Source organism: Crinia signifera, chromosome 19, assembly GCF_055691185.1.
Source record: "Crinia signifera chromosome 19, ASM5569118v1, whole genome shotgun sequence".
NCBI classification, from domain to species: Eukaryota; Metazoa; Chordata; class Amphibia; order Anura; family Myobatrachidae; genus Crinia; species Crinia signifera.
The window spans coordinates 94,635,001-94,652,572 of NC_139226.1; the positions used below are offsets into that span (position 1 = coordinate 94,635,001).

Sequence of the window (17,572 nt, forward strand, 5' to 3'; positions counted from 1 at the left end):
AGTAGTGTGAAAGTTTTATTGTCTCTAAGTTGATGACAGACCAGAGTTAGAGCTCCGATGCCCTCACTCTCTCTGGGCCAGTCTCCTCAGATGTTGTAGTGGGCCATAAATCCCTCGGATAGATTCAGTCCTGTGTTAAGGGTGTCAAACGTTGTCATTAATTTGTATTCCCAGACCCTCCTGTCTCTTTGTGATTTGAAATTTCCTTTTAGTATAATCACTTTCATATGATCCTGATTGTGTCCTGGGCTGCAGAAATGTTTGGCCACAGGAAAGTGTGTCTTTTTTTCTTTTATTGTGTGGCGATGGGACCTCATCCTTGCCTTAAGTTTTTGTCCTGTTTCTCCAACATACAGACCCCCAATAGGACATTTGGTGCACAGAATCAGGTACACTACATTGGTAGTAGAACATGTGAATGTCCCTGGGATCTTATAGTCCTGTTGTGTGTTGGGGATCCGTACACTGTCTGTAGTGAGGATATGGGCACAGGTTTTGCAGCTCCTTACATTGCAGGGATAGGTTCCTCTTTGTGTAATGGATGGCAGTGAACTTCGGATTATAATATTTTTCAGGTTTGCAGGTTGTCGGTAACATAGTAGTGGAGGGTCTGGGAATATTGTTTTCAGGCGGTCATCTTTGTGTATGATGTGATGTAGTTTTTTTGCAGTTTTTCTTAGCACCTCAAGCTGTGGGTTGTAGGTGACTACCAGGGGTACACGGTTGTTTCTTTCTCTTTCTTTATATTGGAGAAGTTGATTTCTGGGTATCCTGATGGCTCTGATAATCTGATCGTTGATTGATGTGGGATGATATCCCTGATTTAAAAAGGTCCCTTTAAGTTGTTTTAAGTGGACATCTCTATCTGCTGGGCTGGAGCAGATGCGATGATATCTGATGGCCTGGCTGTAGACAATGGATTTTTTGATGTGTTTCGGGTGGAAGCTGTCCCATCTGAGGTATGAAGGCCGATCCATGGGTTTTCGGTATAGGGTTGTCTGTATTGCGTTGTTTTGAATTGTTATAGTGGTGTCAAGGAAGTTTATCTCGGTATATGAGTAATTCATTGTCAGGTTTATTGTTGGATGAAATCTGTTAAATTTTTCATGGAAATGTATGAGTTCTTGTTCAGAATCAGTCCAGATGATCAGGATATCATCGATGTAACGGAAGTAAGCCAAGGGTTTGATTGAGCAGGATGCCAAGAAGTCACTCTCGAGTTTTGCCATGAACAGATTGGCGTATTGCGGTGCCATTTTACTGCCCATGGCGGTCCCGGTGCGCTGTAGAAATATTTCTTTGCCAAAGGAAAAATAATTGTGTGTAAGGATGAATTTTGTAAGCTGTGTTGCAGGACCAGAAGCAATCCCATTGGACTCAAGATATATCTGGCATGCTGTCAGTCCATCTTCATGGGGGATATTGGAATATAGGGATTCCACATCCATGGTGGCAAGGATGGCTCCATTAGGGAGGGGACCTAGGGTTGATAATTTATTCAGTAGGTCCGTGGTATCTTGGAGAAAGCTGGTTGTATGTCTCACCAGTGGTTTCAGGACACCCTCTACCCATCCTGAGATTTTTTCAGTGAGGGTTCCCACGCATGAGATGATTGGCCTCCCAGGGTTGCCGGGCTTATGTATTTTGGGAAGCATGTAGAATATTCCAATTCTGGGACTGTCGGGTATCAAGTCCAAAAGTTCTGTAGACTCTGCTGACAGCCCCCTGACAAGCCTTCTCAACTCCCTTAAATATTTTTGAGTTGGATCTTTGTCTAGTTTGGTATAGTATTGGATATCCATCAGCTGTCTATTTGCTTCCTTAGTATAGTCCGATGTGTCCATGATGACTATGGCCCCACCTTTGTCTGCAGGCTTGATGGTGATTTTCTTGTTGTTTCTTAAGGTGTGAATAGCTCTTCTTTCTTGCACACTGATGTTAAAGTATTCCTTTTTATGTTTTTCCAATATTGTTGACTGGACCACATTTCTAAAAGAGTCAATATATAGGTCCAAAATGGTACTGCGGCCAGGTGGTGGTGTCCAGACAGAACTCTTCTTGTGGACTGGTCTAATTTGTGTTTGGCTATTTGTAGGTTCTGTCTCCTCTCTGTCATGGAAGAACTCCTTCAGTCTTAGTTTCCTAAAATATTCTTCCATGTCACTACATAGTTCTGTTTTGTCGAGAGGCTTGGTCGGACAGAATGTAAGTCCTCTAGATAGCACACTGACTTCTACTTTAGTGGGTTTGTGAGATGACAAATTAATCACACAGTTAAATTTACCTGTGTCTTGCTGGGAGTTCTGTTCTATCCCTCCAGACTTGGGGTGGACTTTCTGTGTGCTTGAATAAAGTCCTGCTTTTATGCGAAGTCTGTGAAGTTTCTTTTTCTTGTTATTGATTAGACACAGCTGTAGTGTTTTATAATATTGTTGTAGTATCTGTATTGAGTCCCTTGTGAGGGAGCGCTTTAAAATTTGTATTTCCATTTGGACATTTCTCTTGGTGCTGTAGAAGACATGAATAAGGTGGTTTCGCAGTCTCTCAGAAGTCCTGTAGCAGAGATGATGTGCATATTGAGTTTTGTAGGTGTGCAGAATGGGGTTCTTAAGGCAAAGTCCTTTGGGGATTAAGTGTTCCTTCTTGCATCTGGTTAGAAAAAATAAGTTGCTGTCCAGTTGAGCCAGTTTCTTCAATAAACCTTTTAGTTCCATGTGTGTGCGGTACATTCTGGTATCCTCCATTTAGTCAAAAGAAAAAAGTTTGGTACCGTGTTAGCCAGTTGATAAGAAAAGTTTTATTGTTCCTCAGTGAGAAAAACAAAATAGCAATCTAGCAAATATGATACCTTTTAATGGCTAACAAAAATAAATGTTGTTAAAATGCAAGCTTTCGAGACTTCTTAGGTCTCTTCCTCAGGCATGGTATAACAAGGTGTGTGAAGAACCACATATATATACACAGCAGAGTAGGAACAAGATGTGATAGATGGACATTCTTAAGATCAAAACAAAACAAAATAACAGAATGAGCTTGTAAATTGAGTCCTTAATTGGTTTGTAGATAAGTAGTGTGAAAGTTTTATTGTCTCTAAGTTGATGACAGACCAGAGTTAGAGCTCCGATGCCCTCACTCTCTCTGGGCCAGTCTCCTCAGATGTTGTAGTGGGCCATAAATCCCTCGGATAGATTCAGTCCTGTGTTAAGGGTGTCAAACGTTGTCATTAATTTGTATTCCCAGACCCTCCTGTCTCTTTGTGATTTGAAATTTCCTTTTAGTATAATCACTTTCATATGATCCTGATTGTGTCCTGGGCTGCAGAAATGTTTGGCCACAGGAAAGTGTGTCTTTTTTTCTTTTATTGTGTGGCGATGGGACCTCATCCTTGCCTTAAGTTTTTGTCCTGTTTCTCCAACATACAGACCCCCAATAGGACATTTGGTGCACAGAATCAGGTACACTACATTGGTAGTAGAACATGTGAATGTCCCTGGGATCTTATAGTCCTGTTGTGTGTTGGGGATCCGTACACTGTCTGTAGTGAGGATATGGGCACAATGTAGTGTACCTGATTCTGTGCACCAAATGTCCTATTGGGGGTCTGTATGTTGGAGAAACAGGACAAAAACTTAAGGCAAGGATGAGGTCCCATCGCCACACAATAAAAGAAAAAAAGACACACTTTCCTGTGGCCAAACATTTCTGCAGCCCAGGACACAATCAGGATCATATGAAAGTGATTATACTAAAAGGAAATTTCAAATCACAAAGAGACAGGAGGGTCTGGGAATACAAATTAATGACAACGTTTGACACCCTTAACACAGGACTGAATCTATCCGAGGGATTTATGGCCCACTACAACATCTGAGGAGACTGGCCCAGAGAGAGTGAGGGCATCGGAGCTCTAACTCTGGTCTGTCATCAACTTAGAGACAATAAAACTTTCACACTACTTATCTACAAACCAATTAAGGACTCAATTTACAAGCTCATTCTGTTATTTTGTTTTGTTTTGATCTTAAGAATGTCCATCTATCACATCTTGTTCCTACTCTGCTGTGTATATATATGTGGTTCTTCACACACCTTGTTATACCATGCCTGAGGAAGAGACCTAAGAAGTCTCGAAAGCTTGCATTTTAACAACATTTATTTTTGTTAGCCATTAAAAGGTATCATATTTGCTAGATTGCTATTTTGTTTTTCTCACTGAGGAACAATAAAACTTTTCTTATCAACTGGCTAACACGGTACCAAACTTTTTTCTTTTGACTAAATGGAGGATACCAGAATGTACCGCACACACATGGAACTAAAAGGTTTATTGAAGAAACTGGCTCAACTGGACAGCAACTTATTTTTTCTAACCAGATGCAAGAAGGAACACTTAATCCCCAAAGGACTTTGCCTTAAGAACCCCATTCTGCACACCTACAAAACTCAATATGCACATCATCTCTGCTACAGGACTTCTGAGAGACTGCGAAACCACCTTATTCATGTCTTCTACAGCACCAAGAGAAATGTCCAAATGGAAATACAAATTTTAAAGCGCTCCCTCACAAGGGACTCAATACAGATACTACAACAATATTATAAAACACTACAGCTGTGTCTAATCAATAACAAGAAAAAGAAACTTCACAGACTTCGCATAAAAGCAGGACTTTATTCAAGCACACAGAAAGTCCACCCCAAGTCTGGAGGGATAGAACAGAACTCCCAGCAAGACACAGGTAAATTTAACTGTGTGATTAATTTGTCATCTCACAAACCCACTAAAGTAGAAGTCAGTGTGCTATCTAGAGGACTTACATTCTGTCCGACCAAGCCTCTCGACAAAACAGAACTATGTAGTGACATGGAAGAATATTTTAGGAAACTAAGACTGAAGGAGTTCTTCCATGACAGAGAGGAGACAGAACCTACAAATAGCCAAACACAAATTAGACCAGTCCACAAGAAGAGTTCTGTCTGGACACCACCACCTGGCCGCAGTACCATTTTGGACCTATATATTGACTCTTTTAGAAATGTGGTCCAGTCAACAATATTGGAAAAACATAAAAAGGAATACTTTAACATCAGTGTGCAAGAAAGAAGAGCTATTCACACCTTAAGAAACAACAAGAAAATCACCATCAAGCCTGCAGACAAAGGTGGGGCCATAGTCATCATGGACACATCGGACTATACTAAGGAAGCAAATAGACAGCTGATGGATATCCAATACTATACCAAACTAGACAAAGATCCAACTCAAAAATATTTAAGGGAGTTGAGAAGGCTTGTCAGGGGGCTGTCAGCAGAGTCTACAGAACTTTTGGACTTGATACCCGACAGTCCCAGAATTGGAATATTCTACATGCTTCCCAAAATACATAAGCCCGGCAACCCTGGGAGGCCAATCATCTCATGCGTGGGAACCCTCACTGAAAAAATCTCAGGATGGGTAGAGGGTGTCCTGAAACCACTGGTGAGACATACAACCAGCTTTCTCCAAGATACCACGGACCTACTGAATAAATTATCAACCCTAGGTCCCCTCCCTAATGGAGCCATCCTTGCCACCATGGATGTGGAATCCCTATATTCCAATATCCCCCATGAAGATGGACTGACAGCATGCCAGATATATCTTGAGTCCAATGGGATTGCTTCTGGTCCTGCAACACAGCTTACAAAATTCATCCTTACACACAATTATTTTTCCTTTGGCAAAGAAATATTTCTACAGCGCACCGGGACCGCCATGGGCAGTAAAATGGCACCGCAATACGCCAATCTGTTCATGGCAAAACTCGAGAGTGACTTCTTGGCATCCTGCTCAATCAAACCCTTGGCTTACTTCCGTTACATCGATGATATCCTGATCATCTGGACTGATTCTGAACAAGAACTCATACATTTCCATGAAAAATTTAACAGATTTCATCCAACAATAAACCTGACAATGAATTACTCATATACCGAGATAAACTTCCTTGACACCACTATAACAATTCAAAACAACGCAATACAGACAACCCTATACCGAAAACCCATGGATCGGCCTTCATACCTCAGATGGGACAGCTTCCACCCGAAACACATCAAAAAATCCATTGTCTACAGCCAGGCCATCAGATATCATCGCATCTGCTCCAGCCCAGCAGATAGAGATGTCCACTTAAAACAACTTAAAGGGACCTTTTTAAATCAGGGATATCATCCCACATCAATCAACGATCAGATTATCAGAGCCATCAGGATACCCAGAAATCAACTTCTCCAATATAAAGAAAGAGAAAGAAACAACCGTGTACCCCTGGTAGTCACCTACAACCCACAGCTTGAGGTGCTAAGAAAAACTGCAAAAAAACTACATCACATCATACACAAAGATGACCGCCTGAAAACAATATTCCCAGACCCTCCACTACTATGTTACCGACAACCTGCAAACCTGAAAAATATTATAATCCGAAGTTCACTGCCATCCATTACACAAAGAGGAACCTATCCCTGCAATGTAAGGAGCTGCAAAACCTGTGCCCATATCCTCACTACAGACAGTGTACGGATCCCCAACACACAACAGGACTATAAGATCCCAGGGACATTCACATGTTCTACTACCAATGTAGTGTACCTGATTCTGTGCACCAAATGTCCTATTGGGGGTCTGTATGTTGGAGAAACAGGACAAAAACTTAAGGCAAGGATGAGGTCCCATCGCCACACAATAAAAGAAAAAAAGACACACTTTCCTGTGGCCAAACATTTCTGCAGCCCAGGACACAATCAGGATCATATGAAAGTGATTATACTAAAAGGAAATTTCAAATCACAAAGAGACAGGAGGGTCTGGGAATACAAATTAATGACAACGTTTGACACCCTTAACACAGGACTGAATCTATCCGAGGGATTTATGGCCCACTACAACATCTGAGGAGACTGGCCCAGAGAGAGTGAGGGCATCGGAGCTCTAACTCTGGTCTGTCATCAACTTAGAGACAATAAAACTTTCACACTACTTATCTACAAACCAATTAAGGACTCAATTTACAAGCTCATTCTGTTATTTTGTTTTGTTTTGATCTTAAGAATGTCCATCTATCACATCTTGTTCCTACTCTGCTGTGTATATATATGTGGTTCTTCACACACCTTGTTATACCATGCCTGAGGAAGAGACCTAAGAAGTCTCGAAAGCTTGCATTTTAACAACATTTATTTTTGTTAGCCATTAAAAGGTATCATATTTGCTAGATTGCTATTTTGTTTTTCTCACTGAGGAACAATAAAACTTTTCTTATTGGCAGGAGACATGCAATGAAATGATCCCAAAAAATTACCAAAAGTCATAATTTTGCACAGTTGTGAATAATCTATGATTGCGATAAAAGATTATTCTTCAAGTGAATGTGTTAAAAAACATCATATTGGCCCTAATTCAACTTCAGTTGTAGGTTTTCAAATTTTCTCAAAACAACAATGGATGTCTCTAGCATACTGGGTGCCACTCCGTGATATGACCGCAAGATTTTGTGGGCACACCGCTATTGTGCATGTGGTTCACTTTATAGCGACCACAGAGTCAGGACTCGCACACACCTGCACTGATTTTGCTAATCTGCTAAACAACCTGAAATAGGCCCATATCTATATATATATATATATATATATACAGTGGCGGATTCAGGGGGGGGGGCACCCGGGCACGTGCCCCCCCTGTCATTTATTTTGTAGCTGAGGACCAGGGCTTTCCAACGAGCCCAGCCCCGTGTCTCTAGCCCCCCGGGAACCGGAGATATCGCCTGGCAAACCTGTAACGTTTTTTCCCCATAGGATAATATGGGACCCGTCAATTCGGACCCCCACCCGGTTCCGACGGCTGCCAGTTCCCGCCCTGGCATCACAGAAGCTTGTGATTGATTTTATTCAATTCCAAATCGCTGGGACTTCAATATGATACCAGGCTGGTCCAAATCGGTCAATCGGTTCCAGAGATATTGCGTGTAAACCGATTTTTTTATTTTTGAAATGTAATTTCATGGCTGTTCATGTTTTTGAGGGCAGATTACTCTGGAACCAAACGTTCCAGTTTCACTGGACCAAAATCATTCAAAGCCCACTCAAAAGTTCTTCAATATAATACTTGTCTCATGTAAATGGGTCAGTTGGTTCCGAAGATATAGCCGGTTAAATGAGATAACTGGTTAAAGGGGGGAGGGGTGGTTTTCTCTCCCCCTCACACCATAAAATGCAGGGACTAGGCTGGTGTAAAAGGGGCCAACCTGGGAATGCATTTTCTGGTGTGAAAGGGGTATTATTTCAAATAGCCGGGACCTGCAGTGCTCTGAATACAGCCAGGCTCTGCCACTGTCAGTGGCTATCACTTCTTCCTGGCGGCGGCTGTCCCCCATTTACCACGAGCATGTATTCCCCCTTGGCAATGAGCATGTAATCCCACATGGCAACGAGCATGGAACCTCTGGCAATGAGCATGGAACCCTTGGCAATGAGCATGTAGAGAAGCAGCACTTATGTAGCATAATTTTTAATAGGCATTATGGTGTTTGGCATAACACATAATGGACATAATGGCGTGTAACTTAACGTGTAATGGTATGTATGTATGTAATGTAAATGTTTAATGCGCGCCTTTGGTGGACAATGTCCCTGTTTATGAAGTGTATTGTGAATTTTGGCTTTATCTGTGTGGCATTATGTGAATTCTGGCTCAATCCATATGGCATTATGTGAATTTTGTCTCAATCCGTGTGGCATTATGTGAATTTTGGCTCAATCCATGTGGCATTATGGGAATTTTGGCTCAATCCGTGTGGCGATATGTGAATTTTTTCCCAATCCGTGTGGCATTATGTGAATTTTGGCTCAATCCGTGTGGCATTATGTGAATTTTGGCTCAATCCATGTGGCATTATGTGAATTTTGGCTCAATCCATGTGGCATTATGTGAATTTTGGCTCAATCCGTATGGCATTTTATGCATTTGGCTCAATTCGTGTGGCATTATGTGAATTTTGACACAATCCATTTGGCATTATGTGAATTTTGGCTCAATCTGTGAGTGTTATTATGTAAATTTTGGCTCAATCCATGTGGCATTATGTGAATTTGACACAATCCATGTGGCATTATTTGAATTTTGGCTCAATCCATGTGGCATTATGTCAATTTTGGCTCATTCCATTTGGCATCATGTGTAAGGGGCAAGTATAATGGGGTCTAGTATTTTGTTGCATAATGTGTAGAAGTTGTATATGGTGTTGACACGCCCCCTGTTGAGTGGCCACACACCCTTTTCCAGAGTGCGCCTTTGGCGCGCGCACAACTACATCCTTCACTTTTGTCGCCATGGTGGGCCTGCGTACTTTAAATGCCAGGGCCTATTTTTAATTCCATTCCCACCCTCTCCTGCCGCTCTCTTAGCATGTACACTGGCACCACTAACACCGCCCCTCCCCCACCCAAACCCTTTTATATCATGGTGCCCCCCCTGTCATTTTATCCTGGATCCGCCCCTGTATATATATATATATATATATATATATATATATATATATATATATATATACGGCTAACTACTCCTCACCTCTAGGAGGGGAAGTACCACCAGTGACTACTAGAGACTACTCAACGGACCAAATAAAAAATAGAAAGTGAAAGCAATTTTTACAGGGACACTGATCTGTTTCAAATTTGCTGGGTATGGAGAGAGGTAGATGTGGAGGCAGAGAGGGACTGGGGGTGGGTTGGAGAGTTTGTGGGCTAAAAATAGTCACAGCTTAAAGTGAAAGTAAAAAAGGGTCACAGCTCAAAGAGGCAGAAGCCGCCATTTTGGCAGGCTTAGAACTAGTCAGCATAATAAGAGTGGAAGTGAGTCAAGCTTTAATATTTACCAGAAATATCCCAGAGGGAAATTCAATTAACCCAATTAATTCAATTACTGTTGCAGCAGCGTAAATGCCAGGTACGTATCGGAACTTGCTCCCATGTGATAAAAATCGCACAGAAGTCCCATATTCTTTTCACAGCCCTATGGGCTATCAATGAAAGCCAAATCCCCTAAAAATAAGATTGCTACTAAAAAAATTGTTAATCCATAACACATTTACATCTATGATCCATGGCTCTAACTGTGCAGAGTTTGTATATTCTTGCGTGGGTTTCCTCCGGGTTCTTTCGGTTTCCTCCTACGATCCAATACTATATTGGAAGGCTAATTGGCTCCCAACAAAATGAACCCTAGAATGTCTGTGTTCCTTTATATGTGGTATGGAATAAAGATTGTGTGCTCCACTGGGGCAGGGACTGATGTGAATGTTCAAATATTCTCTGTAAAGCGCTGCGGAATATGTGTGCGCTATATAAGAAACTGTCAATAAATAAATAAATAAATAAATATGAAGTTTGCCATAATTATGTCACACTGCTCCTTCTTCGTCATTGGACAATTTGTTTCCAGTAAAGTGTGTGCACTATGTTTGCTCCTGTACAGCCGTAGCATTGATTAAAACAGAAGCACAATCTTTATCCTCTCATTAAATCACGACGCGAAACGTAGGAAGGCTTTCAGGCTGCTCCCTCACATTCGCTTGGTATGTACTGTGCAACGGTGAAGTTATTAGGATAGATATCGCTCATTAACCACAAATTAAATGATACCTCAGACATGCTACCCAATCTGGAATGTTCCGTGCTGCAATTCTGACCGAATCTAGTGAGGTATTGCTTTTATGTCAGGCAGCTTCTAGTTTCAAGACTCAATAAATACAAGGTCAGAAAGTTCTTCAACAGAAAGCCAACTCTACACCTTCTTTCTAAAGGCAATAACACTCCGTGGCATCAAAAATCGAAGAGGTCAAATGAAGTCTACTAAGGTCAGGCATTTCATGCAGCCCTGCAACCTATTTCTCCGGCCTCGTCTTAATGCTCTAAAATAAAGAAGGCTATTTTGGAGTCTCTGAAGCATGATTGAGAATCAGCAGACACAGAGAAGGCTGTCTAGCGGTATGGGAGTCAATGTTCATCAGAGGTGTTGGTGCCGACATTCGCTCTTTCCCCTCTTCTCACGCACATTGAGACGTGCCATCGCACTGACAAGCCCAAGGGATGGGGAGAGCGAAGGGAAGATACGGCGACGCATAACAGACCATTCATGTTACAGATATATACAGTATGGTGGAACTGGCTGCACAAATTGATCAAAATAAAAAATCAGCAACTCTTAACAGTACACAGGGATGTGGTTAATCAGCAGCCAGGATAGCGACCTTCATTATATTCGTGTCGGCATACTGACTGCTGTCAGAAGTCCGGTGCCGGTACCTCGGACAGGATAAGGATGCCAAAGCCGGAATCCTGAGAGGGGTTAGGTTTAGGCACTAGATAGGGGGAATTATGGTCAGGCTGCGGGGGAAGGTTGTGGTTAGGCTACAAGGAAGGAAGTTTAGGGTTAGGCACTTATAATGGTGGGTTAGTGTTAGGCTCTGGGGTGGGGGTAGATTTAGGTGGTAGGGTATTGGGGTTAGTTTTGGGCACTAGCGAGAAGAGTTACGGTCCGGCTGGGGGGAAGGGTTAGGTTGATGAAAGGGAGGGTTAGGGGTAGTGGGAGGGTAAACATACTTACAATAATGTTTTAGGCATAGAGCGGGCGGTGCTCCAGATATTTTATATGTATATCAGCAGCCTCTGGATATAAGTATACTTACCTGACCCCTTTTGAGATTCTCTCCTTCTGGATGCTGGCATCGGCATTCGGACCGCCAGCACCCTGACCACCAGTCATCCATATATATCCCACTACATATTATTGTTAGGTCAGTCTATTGCACTGGATGTTCCTGGTTGGAAGGCTTTATGACACAGTACCTAATTCAAAGATGTACATAAATCCGATGATTTGCCTACAACTCCGATGGCTAATGATCAGTGGATGCGATTATGGTCGCACTGCCCCCTAGCTGCTGTTTGGAGGTTGGTACTTTCTGTGCATAATAACCCCGCATTCCTGAGTAACATTATTGCACAGTTACTGCATAAAAAGTCACAACGGCTGTGCAGTAGCGTCTACATATCAATAAAGGTCGCCATCAGCATTATACATGTAATTATTCTCATTTTATTAAATAAATTGTGGATTTTTGCCTGAGAATAATTCCCAGCTGATTTAAATAGGTTATCAACTGCTCAGTAGACTAACAGGAAGGGGTATTAAGCCTTGGAGAGCTATTGAATAGAGAGGTTGGCCAAAGCAACCAATCAGCTTGAGTCATTTATTTATCACAGTCCTTGAGATTACAGTTGAAAGCTGATTGGTTGTTTTGGGCAAGTACCACCAAAATATATTTATGGGGGGGGGGGGCTGAAGCTACCGTGGTCTGGAATGGGAAGTCTGTAGTAGCCTAGGACAAGGACTGCTCACCCTGGGGCCATGGGCCTAGTCTACTGAGGCCAAACCCCCACCTCTGTCCAGACCTCCAATGCTGGGAAGTGAGTGGTGGGTACATGCCTGCTATCTGCTCTATGGGGCTGATTCAGACCTTTTTGAGCAGTGAATTTTGCTCCTCTGTTGATGGTGGTGATCTGCTAATGTGCATGTGCAAACCCCAGCAATGTACGCCCCCCCCCCTTGACAAGCAGGAAGCGTAACGGGGTGGGTACCTGGCGCTTCATGGCCGTCCCACAAAAATGGTGGGCAGGCCCATAAAAATGCTGGACGGGGCCCCAGGGAACGCAGAACACCGTGCAGCCAAAAAGTAAGTCCTGGGCTACTTTTTTGTCTGCGAACAGTGGAATAGTAATTCTGTGGTGAGTAACCATCAAAGGATATTTCCTTGCGAGCGGATGTATACGCGTACACACCTGCTCGCAGTGAAGAGAGGGGGATTTGGGCAGAGTCCACCTGCTCTCTAGACTCTGAATATACGCAGCCTAGTGAGCAGGCCTGAATTACCTCCTGTGTCTGTTTCAGGAGCTTCCTCTGTGATTGAGCTCAGTATAAAAGAAGTGCGCTGCATGTTACTGCTGATTTAATGCACGTCAGCATCCACAGCTGGTACATAAATCACGAACGCATCATTGTAACACAACTAACATAGTAAAACTGAAAACAGTGCAGAGTACTCTCAGCTATAAAATGTGTTTTAGGATCAACACACTTAGCCCTGCCGCAGACTGAAAAGTAGCATCCAAATATAGCAAATGGTACTTAACTATATCTTAAGAGCACCTTTTATATGTCATGTCCTCCCCTGTAATGAAGTAGAACATTTCCACATCCCAGGGAGCTGGGAAACAGAAGTCAGGAGGGCTGCAATCACTGTACATGGAGGCGACACTGTGATTGGCAGATACAGTGCCTAGATTCAGAATCAGAATCAGCTTTATTGGCCAGGTATACTAGGAATTTGTTTTCGGTATGCTGTGCAGCAGCCAGGTGGGTAACAAGTACTGTATACAGCATACAGTATAAACAATATAAACAGGTGGGGGAACATGTACAGTCATATAGAAAGTTATTCTGAGGGGACACCGTGTTTGATTATGTGCAAAGGGTTATGGTGCGACTAGACAGTGAGGCATTTATGAGTTCACGTGTCAACAGGTGAACTGCTTGAGGAAAGAAACTTTTTAGGCATCTGGTGGGAATAGCCCTGTAGCGTCTGCCTGATGTCAGCAGGTTAAACAAGCCATGGCCAAGATTTAGTTGGTCCTTGAGTATCTTTGTTGCCCACCTTTTTGCTCTGGACAGGTACAGGTCCTGGACAGAGGGAAGGCCTGTCCCGATTTTCTTCTCCGCAGTTCCGACTACCTTTTGGAGTCTGCATTTGTCTCTCTCTCTGGTGTAGATGGACCAGACCAGTATTGAGGAGCACAGTACAGACTCCACAGTTGCGGAACAGAGGAGGAGCAGAAGCTTCTGTGGGATGTTGAACTCCCTCAGTTGCCTAAGGAAGAATAGCCTCTGCTGCGCTTTTCCAACAATAGTATCAGTGTTGGGCCGCCATTTAAGGTCCCGGCAGATTGTGGTTCCTAGGAACTTGAAGGAGTCAACTAGGGACACCACACTGTCAGCAATTGTTAGCGGAGGAACACCAACAGCCTTTTTCCTAAAGTCCACTAACATCTCAACGGTTTTGAGTGGGTCGTCAACATGAATACAAAATACACGTATAAGTACAACTTAGGGGGATTCATAGATCTGGAGAACTGAACCCCCAAACCTCTACTCAGATTTACATAGTTGCCTACACTCTTATATTCTGTAGGAGACTCCCTGAAATAGCAGCAATCTCCCTCTCTCCCTCATTAGTCTAGGAATCTCCCTCATTTCACCTAGCCTACATTACACTGTTACATTTTGGGGGGAAAAGGAATGTGAGATAGATACATTTACATTGAATCATCAGTACCATTTCCCAGCACTTTACCAAGTACAGTAACTCTTACTAACTGCTTTGGGGCTCATCTACATTTGGATATAAGTAATTTTACAAGATTCCTCTCAGATGTAGCAGTACAAACCCACGCTTCTAGGTGCCACGTTCACAATCTCTTTTTTTACAATCTCTCCATATATGGAACTAGACATGCCCTTTGGGTGGAGCATGACACGCGCCCTCAATGGATCGCTATGCAAAATTTTATTACCAACCATAATCTCCCTGAAACTAGTTTTCAAAAGTAAGCAAGTATGACTCTATGAGCCCTAATGTTTGGTGCAGATTTATTACCTGGTACACCCCCTTAGCCCCTGTATTGGCCAGAATATATTTCTCAGCGCACTATCTAACAAAGGCAATGCAGTACATTTAATGAGCTATCAAATAATGTTTTCGATTTACCCTCATCGTTAGCGGTGACTAGATTTCAAGGTGCAACTTTTGTTACAATTACTGTGATAATGATGTATTACGATCTTCTGTCTCCTGTTTATTGGCAAGCATCGGAATTAGCAATTGTCTTTGCTGTTCTCGCTGTGTCTGTGTTTGCCGGCGACAGGCTTCGTTACTGTTATACCTTGTTGGAGGGAGAACTTCAGGTCATATTTTATAATAAAACTTATGAGCCATGCTTTTGTAGTGGCGAAAAATATGGCAGTAATGAAAGGAATAAGAGAGCGGAGTGACCTTGGCGCTGTGTTCTGTCTAACGCGCAAGTAACAAAGATTGATCAAATTGTTAGCACAAATAATCATGTCCTTAATAAATCAATACCTTATGCTATAATCTCGCACCTAAATCGACTCCTATTAACAAACATAAGCTTCCATTGCTATATAAATCACTGGTAGCACTTTTATCTAGTATCTTGACTTAGAGAGAGACCTTTGAAAAGTAGAAATGCTGTTTAATCTAATAATAAGGTAAGAACGTCTCGCCGAGATCTATTATTGTATTTGAGATACTGTATATAAGCCTTTTTAGGTTTAATTCCTGAGTCGGGAAAGCCTTGGAAGGACTTACAAGATCAATGATCTGGAGGGTGAATATGGAGTACATAAATACATCGTTAACCAGAATCAACTGAGTCAACACGTCTAGGTATTTATCTCATGATAGCAAAGAACCTGGGAGCAAATAGAGGAACTCAATAATAGAAAATGTTAAAGAAGTTTTTTCTATAAATTGTAAGCAAAGGTTAAGAATCTGATATAATATAATACATACCAATAGACCCCCGAATATTAATATTTAATGTTAATCGTATTTGTACAATATTTACACTACAGACTTCTTTCTTAACTCTCTCACTCTCGCGCTCTCTCATGTATTACAACTATTGAAGCCCTTCCCCAGAATTCTGGTAGAGTGCATTACAGAACCCGGATCCAACTATGCATCTGCCAATAGCCCCACAATTCATCGAGCAGTGGTGGGTGGTGGTCCCACATCATTGGTGGAGGCTGGAACTATCCACCAATCTAAGTGCAGCATTCTCTACCTGCCTCACACTCTGCAGCCAGACAGTGAATGGCTGTCAGCATGCTGATTGGTAGATGGCTAGAGCTATCCACCAATCAGAGCCAGATATTGTAGAGAAGCATATGGAGAGATGTGCAGGACCACTGGAGGGCAAGTTATGATTTTTTTTTAACAAGCTTCCGGTGAATATGTATGCAAGAGCCCCAGTGCATCTTTGTCAGATGGGGTCCCCAAAGTCATAATTATTCCTCTTATCAGGCCAAGCAGTTATCCGTGCCACTCCCCTTAAAAAACGGGCACCTTACGTGAACAGGAACTTTTTTCTTTTATCTTATTCAACTCCAACCCATTTCAGCTCATCCATCTCTGAGACAGAGGCAGAGATGTATTACTGACAACTTCACAATCACACTGGGTGGTTAATTGGAGCATGACAAAAATACAAATGAACCATAGTGTGTGTCCATATGGTAGGGAATAGAGGTTGTAAGATCTATGGAGGCAAGGACTACAGGGCTGCATTAAGGGCTACTCAGGATGATGATGATGGGCCTATCAGTTTATGGAGGACTGGAGCTGGAGCTCCATCCACCCTATCCTGGCCCTGCTAACATGAATGGCTGAAGAAGTTTCTGGAAAGTGCTGCGGATTATGCGCGGGCTATATAAATAGCCATTACATATATAAATAATACAAAGGAAATGTTTTAGGGGAGATGTATCAAATTTTGGTGAGCTATATGGTAAAGAGAGATCAAGTACCAGCCACCAGTTCTAACAGCCATATGCATTTTTAAAAAGGAGCTGATTGGTTGGTACTTTATCTCTCTCTCCACTTTATTACTTTCCATAGTTTGATGCATCTTACCATAATTGCAGCTATTAGGATAAATTAACTAAGGAGTCCTATTGAATATGGGATGTTGCTATGGGCAACCAATCAGATCAGATCTATTATCTTCTAGAAGGTACCAAATAAATAAGTAGTTAAATGTGATTGGTTGCTATGGGCAACATTGCATATTTAATAGTACTCCCATCTTAGTAAATTGACCCCATCATCTCCTAGAGAGCTGAAAGACCCATTCAATGGCTGCCGACACAGTCTATAAGCGACATGCTCACTCTAGTCAGTGCGTAAATAAGGGGGTATGAGGACATTGGGTCGACCAACTTTAGGTCGAAATGCAATGCGTCGACCACTGAAGGTCGATTGACCTTAGGTCGACACCTAGGTTGATATGGCTAAGGTCAACAGGACTGGAAGGTCGACACAAGCATTACGCTGACAATGGCAATGTCGACAGTCAAAATGTTGACATCGATTTTGCAAAAAATGTTGTCCCAAATGTCGACATGGTTGACATGGACACTGTCAAAGTGTACGACTGTGCTCGCCATGCTTCGGGCACAGGGGCTCACTGCGCTCGGCATACTATTCTCCCTCCATGCCCTAGTGGAAGGCATGTCGGCTCAAAAAAAAAGTGGAAAAACTCATGTAAACCTTTTGACTGTCGACCCTGCCATTGTCATTTCAGGTGTCCCAACTGTCCCGTTTTTTGGGGATGTACCCTCTTCCCACCCGGGGCCGGCAGTGTCCCGCGGCAGGGAAGGGGAGGGCCAGTTGGGAGT

General features: G+C 42.5%; 1 protein-coding gene across 6 annotated transcripts in view; it reads right to left on the reverse strand.

Annotated features, from left to right (window-relative positions):
* The window catches only part of CAMTA1 (calmodulin binding transcription activator 1), a 1,324,131-nt gene that overhangs the window by 537,401 nt on the left and 769,158 nt on the right, over positions 1-17,572 (reverse strand). The window lies entirely within an intron of this gene.